A 13,191-nucleotide genomic window follows, 5' to 3' on the forward strand; every position below is an offset into this window, starting at 1 on the left:
GCTGCTATTTCCATCTATTGCCACTGCAGGATTGCTGTATATGGCCACACAAAATGAATCCAGGGCCATAGAATCCACAAACTGAATTATTCTCACAAGACTGCTACCAAGCTAATAGACATCCAGAGAGGAATGTCATGCATCTACCGTGCTTTTGAATTTCTGACACTTCCCCCTCATCCAAACTCAGATGAATGGCTTTTGAAGGAGTTCCTGCATTGTGTGGGGGAATACAAAGATTTTTAGCCCCAGGGCCCCTTACTTTGTTGGAAGTGGTTATGAAAAGAACTGTGTGAGATGCACTCCTGAAAAGGGTTTTTTATTACCAGACTTACATCTAATAACTTTGTCATGGATTTCTACACTGTGGTAAGCCTTTGGAGAACTCCAGAAGAGACATGGCAATATCAGTAGTATAACAAACAGACAATTGATGGGACTCAAGAGACCAACGTTTACCGCTGTGCTGCTAGCAAGTCATTTAAACTCTGTGCTTGAGCCTCTTCCTCTGTAAAATGCAGTCTTGACAGTCATCTCCCTTGAAAGCATTTTCAGATCAATTGGTAATATCCGAGTTACTAACCACTGCTTTTGTGCAGCAGCGTGGTGGTCGCTGTGCCCTCTATCTACAGGTTTCAGCAGCCTGAGGGTCTTTGCCACTTCCCCGAGTTACCATGGGCCACTGACATCAAGACTATTTGAATAAGTTCATGCTAAAAGTTAAGAAACTTCTGGCTGCTTTGCTTTCTCTCTTCGTGCTGGTTTTATATCAGTAGTGCTTTCTGATAGACGATTTTCCCCCTGCTTCCACACTACTCACAACATTGCAGCCAGACTTGGGGATAACTGTAATGACAAACGACTCCTCAGTTGTCATATTAACTGGGTTTTGCTCCTGCATACATTTAATGCAATCAACAAAAATCTACCTCAAGAAGATTCAATCACAAGCTAGATGGCAGATCCATCGCTTTCCTCAGAACCAGCTCTATTAAATATCAGGAAGTGAAAAATAGTCAGAATATGGTGAGTGTCACAAGAACACAGCCTTCTCCTTGCACAGCCCAGGAAAACTTCTACATGAAGCTTCACTCCAAAATTCTTTTCTATTTCTCACCTGGAAAACAGGAAGTTTTAACAGATATTAAATTGATATTTATAAGTCATATGATAAATTATAAACATAACCTATAATCACAAGTGGTTTAATTATAGGGGCAACCAGCCATAAGATGTGTGCAGGGCTATACATATAAATATCCCAAACAGTAATGCATTATTACAGTAGTTTCTAGGACAACATGTCTTGGGCAATAGAAGTTATATTTAAATTAGCAAGTCATGCAGCACAATGGGAATGGATATACAGAAGGAAAAAGTTGCTGCTGAGAACCTTAATGGCTAAAATACACTTTTTTAAGGAAATCTTACTTTGGATTCCCTTTAATCTGGTCCCAAGCATTAAATTGCTATTAACAGCTGAAATGCATTAAGTGCACCTTGGAGCATATCTTCTGCTTTATCATCATCTGAAGGGAATTCCACTTGCCTGCCCAAGGTCTGGTCTGTCATGTGAAATTCCAGAAATTGTCACAGAATATGCCATATGCTGAATTTCTTTCTGAACATGTTACAGAATTTTTGAACTTCAGACTGTGGCTTTGCATAAAATGTTAAAAGAAGGTCTTTAAATGTTTTGTGGTATCAGCCTACCTCCTCTCTCTAACAGAACAGAAGCGCTGCCCAAGGCCGTGAACCATGGCTAAATGCACTACTGGCCAACTGGTGCTCAGTCACAGCTCGAATGTGCAGCATGAGAAGGCACACTGCCTTGAATGTACTGATTGCTTAAGAAAGACTTTTCTGGTTGAGAAACAGAAGAAAAAACAGCTGTTAATTTTAGAGTGTACATTTTTGGTTATTTGTTTAACATGAATTACACCACTAGTAAGTACAAGTCTTATTTCAGTGCAGTTCTTTAAAAGCAGACTGACAACAAAAGGCAGTTTCTTCCTGTGATTTTAATTTATTATCCACTTTCCTCTTGCTTACTAACACTAAGCTGGTTTTATACCAACCAGTGCTCTTTTCAGTAACAGAGCATTTGATAGCTGCCCTAGCGTTGATAATGATGCAAGAAATGAGATATGTTGATCCCTCCTAGTTCTGATGGAAGAACAAAAGAAAGTGGCAAAGAAGTGAGAAACAGAACTTTTTCTGACAAATCAGGCAGCTAAAGCTCAAGAAATCAGTAATTAAGAGCACAGACAACTGAATATACTGAGTTGGACTGATACAGGGGAGAAACTTGGTGAATCTTGTGCAGACATGAACAAGAGGCAAGCAAAGGCACCACATCTGTCTCCCCTTCCTAAGAGAAAAGAAAGGAGAAGAAATTTAGTCACCCTTCAGCATGTACCACAAAAATCTATCCAATGACAATGAAAATTAGAACAATCAGAAATAGATCTTTTTTCTTAAACACACTTCCAAATAGAAAGATAAACTTCAAAAAATTCTTTGTAGAAACAACTTTTTTGTTACAATCTATGATTTTAGTATCTAAGCTGATGCAATTTGATTCCTATTTGTGAGGGAGATGCTTAACTGCAAAATTGAATGTTATATTAAGATAGCTTTATAGCCAATCATGGCAATTATTTCACTCACATTAAATCATCTGCTGCTGGTTTTTTCTACATGACATTTTTATAGGCTATCTTTGAAACATTTATTATTCCTAAAAAAAGCACTGATGAAGTGATGTGGCCAGGAGAATATTTATGTAATCAAGCTTGCTTTTGGCTAATATCTCCAAGATTTCATTTAATCCAAATATAAGAAATGCAAAGCCTGCCCATCTACAAAAAGTAACCTCTTTTTCTACTTTGGACGTGACATTCTAATGGAAGGTGAATCCTAGTAGTGAGTAAACACAGGACTTCTGTGGAGCCCATAGCTGCAAAAAGTTCACACTTCTCCATAACATAGGGAATCAGAGGTCATAATCTTTCATCTCTCAGACCCAACGTAAAATCTGAGCACTTTCCAAGGCACTAACTCACTTCCCCAGCAATACACTTTGCTAGCCAAGAGAGCTCCACTTTCTACCACCCATTACTAATGGTCAAAACTGTTAATGCGTTCCAGCTCGCTCACTTTTATGGCCAAAGCACTATCAGTATATAGGATACTGCTTTGTAGAGTTCTGGCAGTGTGAAAATGAGATGTTATTGTGCCTTTCCCACCAAATTAGTCTCCTATTGGTTTTTTTTCTTTGAGCATCCCACATCATTTCACAGCAACACATTGCATTGTCTCAGTTAAAAGTGACTGATTCCCACAACAATTTTTATATGAACACTGCTAATGAATGTGTGAACCTTTCTGAACCACAAACCAAAAAATTTATGGTTGATTAATCATAAAAAGCATACTTCATACGTTGGAGGTCTGAGGAGAGAAAACTCAGAGTTCCACATGAGTGAGTGAGGACCATAGAGCTCATTGCTCCAGTAAGGGCTGGGACAGAACTGAGCCGTAGGGTCTTAGGGCAACCAGTATCAGCCATTGGATGCTCACCTGGGGGTTCAGAGTATTCAGCAGCTTCCCAGTTGCCATAGTGCCAGTTACGGGAGCTGCATTTGATCTACTTGCAGATGTATGCGAGATACACAGGTGGGTCACCTGTGGTTTTGGTCTTGCTCATTTGCATCAATGAGAGTCTTGCCTACAGAAGTAGTACAGGACCATCCTACACCAGTAATGATCCATAGATTCTATTTTCAGATCAGTGAAATAAATGTATTAGATTTGGTTCAGCACAAGAATAGGATGCATGCGTGGTGGACAGAGGGGAGTAGAAACACTGTTAGATCCTTGCTGGCTGAAGCCCTTCAATCCTTGCTATTTAGGATAATCAGGATACGGGAAGGGACTTGGAGTAGCTCCTTCTAAAAGTGAATGTTGTACAGCTGTAGATCCTTTAAAAAGATTGTCATATACAAACTTCTATCAAAATTAGTTTACAACATTTTAATGATATAAAAAATGCACTTTTCCTTTCCTATTTTAAATAGAAAACTGTCACTTACTTTATACTAGTGTTATGTATACCAAATCAATACAAGTATAATCAGCATTCTCCTTATGAAAAAAATGAAGTTATCTCGAAGACCAGGCATTATTTAAGATTTTCATTTAAAAATAGCGTAAACCCTAACTTTGAAATAAAAAGTGTCAACAAACCATGCATTTTTAATTAGATTTTCATTTATTTGCATTTAAAAAGAATAAAAACTTTTGAGATACTGTTTTTCTCATTTGAAATTCTTGAAGCGTTTCCAAGGATGGAGTGGCCTGCTGCTTTGATATTGCTACTTATTCACAGAATTATCAAAACTCAAGCCTTAAAAATTTACCTCTTTTTCTCTAAAACTAACAATATAATCACTTTTTAAAAAAATTATTGCAATTTTAATTTAATGCAGCAGATTTTTTTTTTAATACAGCATCAAAGAGGACAACAAATCAAAATAAAAAAATAGCCTTGGCTTATTTCTAAAATATAGTCCATTATCCAGAAAGACTTAAAAGAAAAGTAATATAGAAATTGTTTGAGAATATTTTCTAAAATCATTAAAGAAAGAAAGTCAAAGTAAACTGCCTTCATAATACTCTACTTCATTTCTATTCAGTGGTATTAGACAAATTCATATTTGTTTTCCTCCTGTTTTTTCGCTAATTCTTGTGTAGTATGTTTTGCTGGTGACTTATTTGTCCTAATTATAAACTTCCATGCTGCACTCTCTCCATGTTCTTTTTACAGAGATGAGTGCCTGAAAAGTTTTATTTAAGGACATCAGAAAAATAGCAAGATGCCCTAATTGGGTTTGTAATTTTCAAATTATTTATGCTCTTTGCCTTATTTTATGAGTACAGCAGAGCAGAAATATTTGTCAGATTCAAACAATATTTTCTAAAAATATTTCTGGAATAGAGATGCAGAGGCTCATGCCTTCTGATTCACTTGTGATGCCTAAACATTCATGAACAAAAATTGACCCTCTTGATTTTTGTTAGTCTCATTTTCAAGTTTTGTAACAATTCTGTTGCACTGAAATGTAGGTGGGGTTTTGGCAGGGGGCGGGGTATTTTGGTTTGGTTTGGTTTGGTTTGGTTTTGACAAAACATTGGATGGTCTTGCTATGGAAAAATCTAAGATAGAAACACAAAGCCCAGAAATGCATATATAATGACTGAATCCCTCCATTAAGAATGCAAGTACTAGAACTCAGACAATTCGAACATATTTTTCTTCATTCAAAACTAACCTGGTTTAATGTTCATCTTCACTCTGTTTATTTAATTTGCTGAACTAGAATTTGTTAGATATATATATTTTAATGTAAAATATATATTTTTCCTTCCCATCACAGACATTTCCTGAGCATTAGGGTAGGACAGTAAAGACAAAAATTGCTCAAAGTGTCTCAGTGTCCCTCCTGGGAAGGGTGGATATAATATTCAGGATAACAGGACTGTTGCTGCAGCTTACATTTTCTGGTATGCTAGCTTTTCCCTTTTGCTCCCTGCTGCATACAACACTGTAATCCAGAGCCTTAGGGGAGGGAAACCTTGAGCATGGAAATGTAATGACAACCGAGACCTCGGGAAGTCACCCATCCCTTCACCACAAAGACTGCCGAGTGTGCCTGAACCTGAGACACGGCTTGTTAGCCTGCTCTGCAGAACGTCCACCAACACTGCCTCCAGGATTTCCCCCTGTGCTCCCCTCCTGTTCTCCATAGCTAATGAGCTTTCCCTCGTACCCTGCTTACAACTTCTTTATGGCAAGCTGAGCTCATTATTGTTCACCGTGCTAAGCAGACATAATGTATGACCGCTATCTTCATCAGAACAACTTTCCACGTGTTTGAAGACACCTCTTATGTCCTCTCGCAGGTTTCTGGTTTCAAGACTAAAGACGTACAACTCTTTCAACCTGCTTTCATGTTTTATAATCCTTTTATTCTTGTTGCCCTGTTTTGAACTCTCTTCAGTTTGTCTACGTGTCTAAAATAGTTACAGCATTTCAGATGAGCAGGTGAGGACTACTTCCTTGGATCAAGCAGAGCGAACTACTTTATCATCCATGTCTTTTTTCCCTTCCTCTTTGCATCAATATCATACAGTAATTCATAGTCTGATTCTTTTGTACGGTACTTGGTCAATTATTTTCCATTCCCTGTTTGAAAGTAGGATTTCATTTTAGGGAAGTCATACTTTACAAAGGTGAATGTTCTGCACCAGGGGTGGGGAGGGCAGAGAGAGAGAGAGAGATGGTGAAGGGGTTTGGGGGGGGATTTCAGTTTAAAATGCCCAACAAAAAGTGGCATGATAACATAGCTGTTTTAATAAGATAGAATAAAAACAGGAGTATAGATAGTGAGTAAATCTTGCATCCTGTCAGATGCTGGGAATTCCACTTTCACACAGCATCAGACAGACCGCAGATGGATTTTCCCCCAGCACGCTGCGCAGATCCTGTCCGTGGATGGGTTCCTTCTCCCTCCCATGCTGTAGTGCCTTTAATTTTGTGTAACAAGCATAACTATGCATCTTCTCCTGACAGGCTGGACTGTTATCTCCATCGTAACATCCACCAGCATGCAGCACAGGCTGGTATGGGGCACTCCAGCAGATTTCCTTACAGCAGCTGCCATGCTAACGTATGGGCTGCTCCAGCCTTAGGCACAGGGCCCGACAGAGCAGACACGGCCTGCTCAAGATCACTAACTCCTCAAATACAATGTCTTCCGCAAGGCTCCCAATACAACAAAGGACACTCAGTTTTGCACTGTTGATTTCAGACCATTTCCCTAGTTTTATCAAAATAATACTCCATGTGAGCACCCAAGCCAACTTTTCGGAAGCTGCCATGGCCTCCCGTGCATAATGCTCTCATTCATTCACCAAGGTGAGTAAGCATAATAGACCTCCTGAAGGATCTCCTAGGAAAGAGCTTGGCATCACCTTTATCCACAATGCTTTTATCTCATCAAACACATACATGGGATGGTCTTCCCTGCCCGTAGAGAAAAATCAGAAAATCCACTTTCTTATTTATCACTTTTGCCCAGTGTTTTTACTGTGGTAGGGTGAAGGATTTAGAAATGTGTGCATTTTTTCTTTTTGCTTTGTAGTGACAAAAAAGAAATTAAAATAAGTATTCAGCTGGACTAGGAAGGAATTCACTTGCTCTCTTAACGTCTTGAGCTCCATTAAGTTTCTGTCCTTTCAGAGGTCTAAGAATGGCTAGAGATCCAGGTAAAAGTAATCGGTTGTCCCGGTAATAGAATTGCAAATGCTATTCTTGTTTTTAAAGTTCAGAATATCGGTTCTCTGTTTAGTTTAGCATTTAGAGATTGTCAGGTACTGCAGTAAATAAATTCATAAGAAATGACATTTCTGCAATTTTGCAAAACACAAGGATGATCTTTATGTCAAACAGAGGAAATGTGGATTTGTCCAGCAAATTCTGTAGTACTGCTGAGAGGATAAGCATTACAGAAACAGGCTCAAAGTTTGTTCTTATTGGGTGTAGATTTGTGTACTAGCCATTGAACTTCTGCTGTTGAAAAAGATGTCAGAAAACTTACACAAACAGAAAATGGAAAAATAGCATGTGTGATTCTTTAATCAATTGCAAGGTGAAATAAGGAATGGAATAGCTTTTTTTCTTCTTTTTTTGTTGCTTGAGTCTAGCAGCAAGGGTCCTGCAACTTAGGTCTCAACATATATTTAGTAGAATCAGGAAACAAGGTCAGCATGTATTGTACTAGCATGTATAAAAATACATAGAAAATATTAAAGAAAATGCTAAGAATGAAATGGCATTATATAAATTGAAACATACACCTTCACCTGCAATATCAGCAGCATCAAAAGATATTAAAAATGAGTGCAGAATGCCATATGACATAATACTAAAAAAGATGTGAATTGTATAATTCAAAGAGAAAGAAAATAAAGATAATTGTTAGAAATACAGAAGACAATGAATGGATCGTGTAAGTAGGTTACTTAGATGCTCCTATGTACACTCTCAGAGTATAAAGGTAGGTAATAAGTGTTGAAAATGAAAGAAAACACCTATCTTGTTAAGGATCCATTTCATTCTCACCCTTTCATAAGAACAATTTTTCCAAGATGGAGAAAGTCCTGTGATACATCTGTTTTTCACAGGCTCTTGCAAAACCAGTTTTTTGATACTTTGTCTCAGTTCTGCCCATCCACACACCCATACATCACCATTAGCTCCGTGACTACAATGGAAGTTTTAGCAGTAAAAGGGCTGCCCGCTGCACCTGATCTGAGAGCTCTTTCTGCAGCAGGCAATGGTAAGAGCGCAAGGAACCCTTTCATCCAACTCTGTAGAGCAGCTTGATCAAATTATAGCTGGCCTGAGAACCAGGTATTTCATTGTTCACCTTGCTTCACATACCTCTCAACATAACACTTTAGGTGGATGTCTCCAGTTTTGTTAAAGAATTGAAAAAAAGGAACCCCAAAGAAAGCTCATTTCTGTATTTTCAACAGTCTCATAAAGTTATCATATTCACATTGTGATAGTACATTGGTCTCCTCAGGTAGCACCTGTTGAAGACTAGAAGGATTTTTCTATTTTGGGACAGTATTTTTCTATACATGGTTTTGACTCAAAAATAATCGAGTTGGTTCAGTGCAGTCTGACTGGATTCTTCTTTGCTTGGAAACCAGAAATAGAAAATTACAACCCAAGAAGTAGTGAGTCACAAAATGATTATTTGAAATCAGGTTTTAAAGCAGAAAACATTTTGTAACCCTAGCATCACTATTGCCCATGCAGGAATTCAAGTTATTAAAATCAAAAGCGTAAGGGAGAAAAGCAGGACAAGCAAGGTAGGTTGTTTTGAACCTACATATCTGTAATAGCACCAACAACAGTATTGCTTATAGATGTTCTCAGCTGGAAAAAGAGAAAATGGAATTGTAACATAGATTTTTCTCCCTCAAAACCTATTCATGTTTTATTGTGGAGGCTTTCCATGAACAGCTTTAGCTCAATTTGAGCATAGAGGTATTAAATACAGAGTGAATGAAAGAGAACGTTTAGACAGGAGTAGTAGCACAGACCCACAAAAGGATTTTGGTGGCTGACATGGGGTGTAGGCTGAAATGGCAGTCTGATCTATTTGCTGTTATCACTGTTCTGTGGGATTTATGCAAAAGTGACAGCCTCATACAGACTGGGTACTTTTGATAATAAAATTCAAGCACAGGATAGTATCTTTCAATCAAAAACATAGTAAGTTGAGTTACTTCATTCTGCTGTTTCTATATTCAGCCAGTTTATCTTACCAATACTCAAAGACCTGAATCTTAAATATTTTTGCAGTGCTAAGATAAACCTTTAGGTAATTTCTGGCATTGTACTAGAAGACTATCAGGAATCAAGTTTCTGCAAAACAAACAAACAAAGAAGTACTGCATTTTCATTCACTCACTGAAAGAATTTCAAACACTACAATACACATCAAAAAGAATCTCAGTCCTTTCACAGAAGGCAATATGATGTAGTAATGATATAAGGAGTGTTGAAAGGGGACTGACTAAATGACATTCATTTGTTTTGAAATTAAAAGAAAATGAAACCATTTCTCCCTAAAGATTGGTATTTCCACTTCAAGCACCTAGAACTAACATTAAGTCATCTTTTAAAGCACTCAAGCCCTGCCACACAGATGTAAAGCTGCAAGATTTTATAACTCAATCAAGACCCTTCTGTTCTCTCTTTGAAACAAGAAAGGAAAATGGAAGTGTGTAGGTGCTGCAAAGATGAAAAGGAAGGTTCAAGGAGGCCACTGGGCAAAGTGCATACTAGTTCCTAAAATTTCCATTACATGCTTTTTTTCCAGCTTGCAGATTATACTCATGGAAAGACTCTCATCAAGCTCAATTGTGCCTGTTCCTCAGCCTGTGTATGGAAGAGAAACATTTTAAGCAGTGCCTATTCAGGGCAGCAAAGCTTACCTTTCTCCAACTGTTCAGGGAATTTTTTCTACAGTTATGAGGTCAGCCTAGATAGGAAGTACATTCATGATGAACAAAAAGTAATATTCCCTGTTAACATATTAAAGGGAGAAGTTGCACTGCTGCTGACAAGTGCTAGACAACTCAGTACCTCGCACCAAATGCTTACTCATCCATTTGTCTAGACAAATCTGTGATGATACAGGCAGGTTTTTTCAGCTCCAGATCAACAGCTGGGTGCTTCTATCGCCCCCATAACTCCCTTTAATGACCTGAATACATCAAGTTATTTCATTTCTAGGATTTCTGAACATTGTTTCAGAGTGAAAAGCTCCAAAAGAATAGTCATCTTACAGAGATCCCTCAAACATTAAAAGTTGCTTTATTCAGAGATAGTACTTCCTTACTTCTGGGTCTGGCAGTTCCCAATGATGGAGCAGAACAGGTCATAAATTCAATATGGGGCTATAAAAATGTATAAATGCAGGAAATTTAAAATTTTGCATGAAATTTCATCTTCGTCCACTGCAATAACTTTCATGACTTCATTTCTAATTAGAAAAATCTTCAATCATAAAGATGAAAGGGCATGAAGGTGTGTTATATGCCAGAGTTTGCCTCAGGTAGTGACAATATATTTTCCTCTTGTGCTTCAAATATCTGACTGGTTTGGGCCATTTTTAAGGACAACAATTACAACTTTGTTTTTAATTCAGTTACTAGTACTAGTTCTGTCAGTTCAAACCCGCCCAAATTACTATCAGAAAATGCCCTCTATCTTACTTTTCACTTCTTCTGAGAACCACATATAATGGCTTTTACTTTATTCCTATGACCGCAAATATGGAACTCATTTAAAGTTCTGTATCAGTGCAAAGTTATCTGTATGTCAACCTATCAATCTTTCAAACAATTATTTCATGCATTCTGTTGCAGAAGTGTCCAGTAAGCACAGATTTGCTGTATTCCTTGAGTGGAAACAGAGATTTTTCAAATGATGCATTTCTTCTCTCTGTTTTTAGATCTTAGTTTGGACTTCTATAAAAATTTTGTGCCAGAGATTTCCTTTGTTTGCATTAAGACAGAAATCACACCCATTGTTTATCATCTCTTAGAAACCTGTAATTCTTTTTATTTTCTGGCTCTTCCCTATTACTGAGTTCTGTTTTGAGTCTTGTAACCTAAGATCTTGGGTGTGACACATCTACAGCAGTTCCAGATGATTTAGTCAGTATTATTTTAGTGATCACATACATTACAGCAGGAATATCTCTATTCATTGAGAAAACACTGTAACCCAGTGTTGTTACATTTATACTGGAGGAGGACCAAAACCAAAATGGCTACTGTAGAATAGCGAGCGATGTATACTCCTTCTTTACCTCGGAACCAAATCTGCACCGAGATGAAATATTCACTTCACTTTCACACTTTTAAGGGATTGAATTCTAGTCTAGGCATGGCATATGGAGGGATCATTGCCCATTGCAAAAGGCCAACTTTGTCTACTTTGGGCATCATACTAGCCTATCCTCAGTGGGTCTTTCTCATCAGATTCTGCAAACCAAGAAATAGTATCTGTACTCAATATAGTATCTGTGAAAGCAGCTCTTTTAGAAAGTTGTTACAAGTAGCATAGTACTGACCAAGAAAATGCTTGCTCGGCTTTTCCACTGACATTCTTAGAGAGGAATATGAAACAGACATGTAAAGGAGAGCACAGCATTGTAATCTGTGCAACGTACACAGTAACACGGGGACTGAGTGGCCACAAAGGCCGTTGCTATGTGTGAGCATCACCAGAATGCATTTCTGGTAGAGAAACAGAAGCCTCTGCTCTCCCATGTAGCAGGGATGTGAAGGACAGGGAGAATGACAGGGAGAAAGGCTGTAAGGAAACAGCATTTTCTACGGACAGACAAGCTAAAGGCATTTAGTGCAATGAGCAGATCATATAATAAATTCTCTCTTTCTTACCTGTTCCATATCAATACAAATGCAGGCAGACCTTGATTACTATTGCAGTGAATAATAAGCAGGTTTGAGACTATATAAAACAAAAGCATAAGTGATACTCTGATAAGAGGCAAGAAACACATTACAGATGCTGAATTTCAAGAAAAAATAAAAAGTAAACAAAATAATGTTATCTGGATTTTTTCCATGACAAGGATTTTTAAATAGTCAGCTAGATTTTTAAAATATTGTGATTTGGAAGCAGAAACCCATAAAAAGAGACATTGAATACAAGCAAGATGGGAAATGAAGATAGGAGAACCCCTGAGCAAGTTATAGGAAACTCCTCTGTCTTTCTCCTGGAAGACTAGAAAACAAGACTGCTTTCCTGCTCTATTTAGTTTGGCAGCAGACCAGTATGTCCAGTATGACTGGGGTGGTCTAGGGTCTTATTATTAGCATCTGCCCACCTAACAATACTACTATTAAAAGGCCATTCCAACCTTCCAAAGAGGAAGGGAAGATTAAACTGCTGTAAGTGGAAATATATGTCATTCTTTTTTGCCCGTGTGTTTTATTTTTTGTTTTCCTTTGGCTACTGATCAGGACTGCCATTTTCCTACTATAGTCACCCAACTTGAGTGCATAACATGACGGTTCACAGTACTACTCATGACAGACCATAACCTGATTTTCCTGAAAGGTTAGCAAAGACAATTTGCATGAACAATTACAGTGTCAAAAGCAGCTAAAGGCCTAACCTATGCTTAACTGCCATCTCCATGTGATTTTTTTTTCCTAATTTTTCCTTTAGAGACAAAACAAGCCACTCACCACAGATGAAAAACTTGACTACCCGGAATTCAAAGGGGTTGTGTGTCAAAGCAGCACTTCTGGTGAACTCTTGCTCCCTATCAACCTCTTTTACAGTTTACACTTGAAATTTCCAGCTCAAGGTTCTCAGTTAAATTGTTTCAGCTGTTCATCTTAAGAGCCACCCACTCATGAGTAAAAATGACTTGACTACTACAAAAATAAAATCCGGACAGGAAATTAATGAAATTCATAACTCCCAGAACAAAACTAGGGCTTTATTTTCAAGAGTAGCTTTTTTTATTTACTGCTTCACTCTTTCTCCATTAAATAAATATGGTGTTTATC

The 13,191-nt window shown here is 37.8% G+C and overlaps 1 long non-coding RNA gene across 2 annotated transcripts in view; it reads right to left on the minus strand.

Moving 5' to 3' along the window:
- Positions 1–13,191, minus strand: part of LOC128135507 (uncharacterized) — a 35,946-nt gene that overhangs the window by 1,340 nt on the left and 21,415 nt on the right. For both annotated transcript variants that reach the window (XR_008233098.1, XR_008233099.1), the window contains exon 2: positions 930–1,117. This is a non-coding gene — a long non-coding RNA (uncharacterized LOC128135507). The remainder of the gene's footprint in view (positions 1–929; positions 1,118–13,191) is intronic.

Source organism: Harpia harpyja, chromosome 23, assembly GCF_026419915.1.
Source record: "Harpia harpyja isolate bHarHar1 chromosome 23, bHarHar1 primary haplotype, whole genome shotgun sequence".
Lineage (NCBI taxonomy): Eukaryota > Metazoa > Chordata > Aves > Accipitriformes > Accipitridae > Harpia > Harpia harpyja.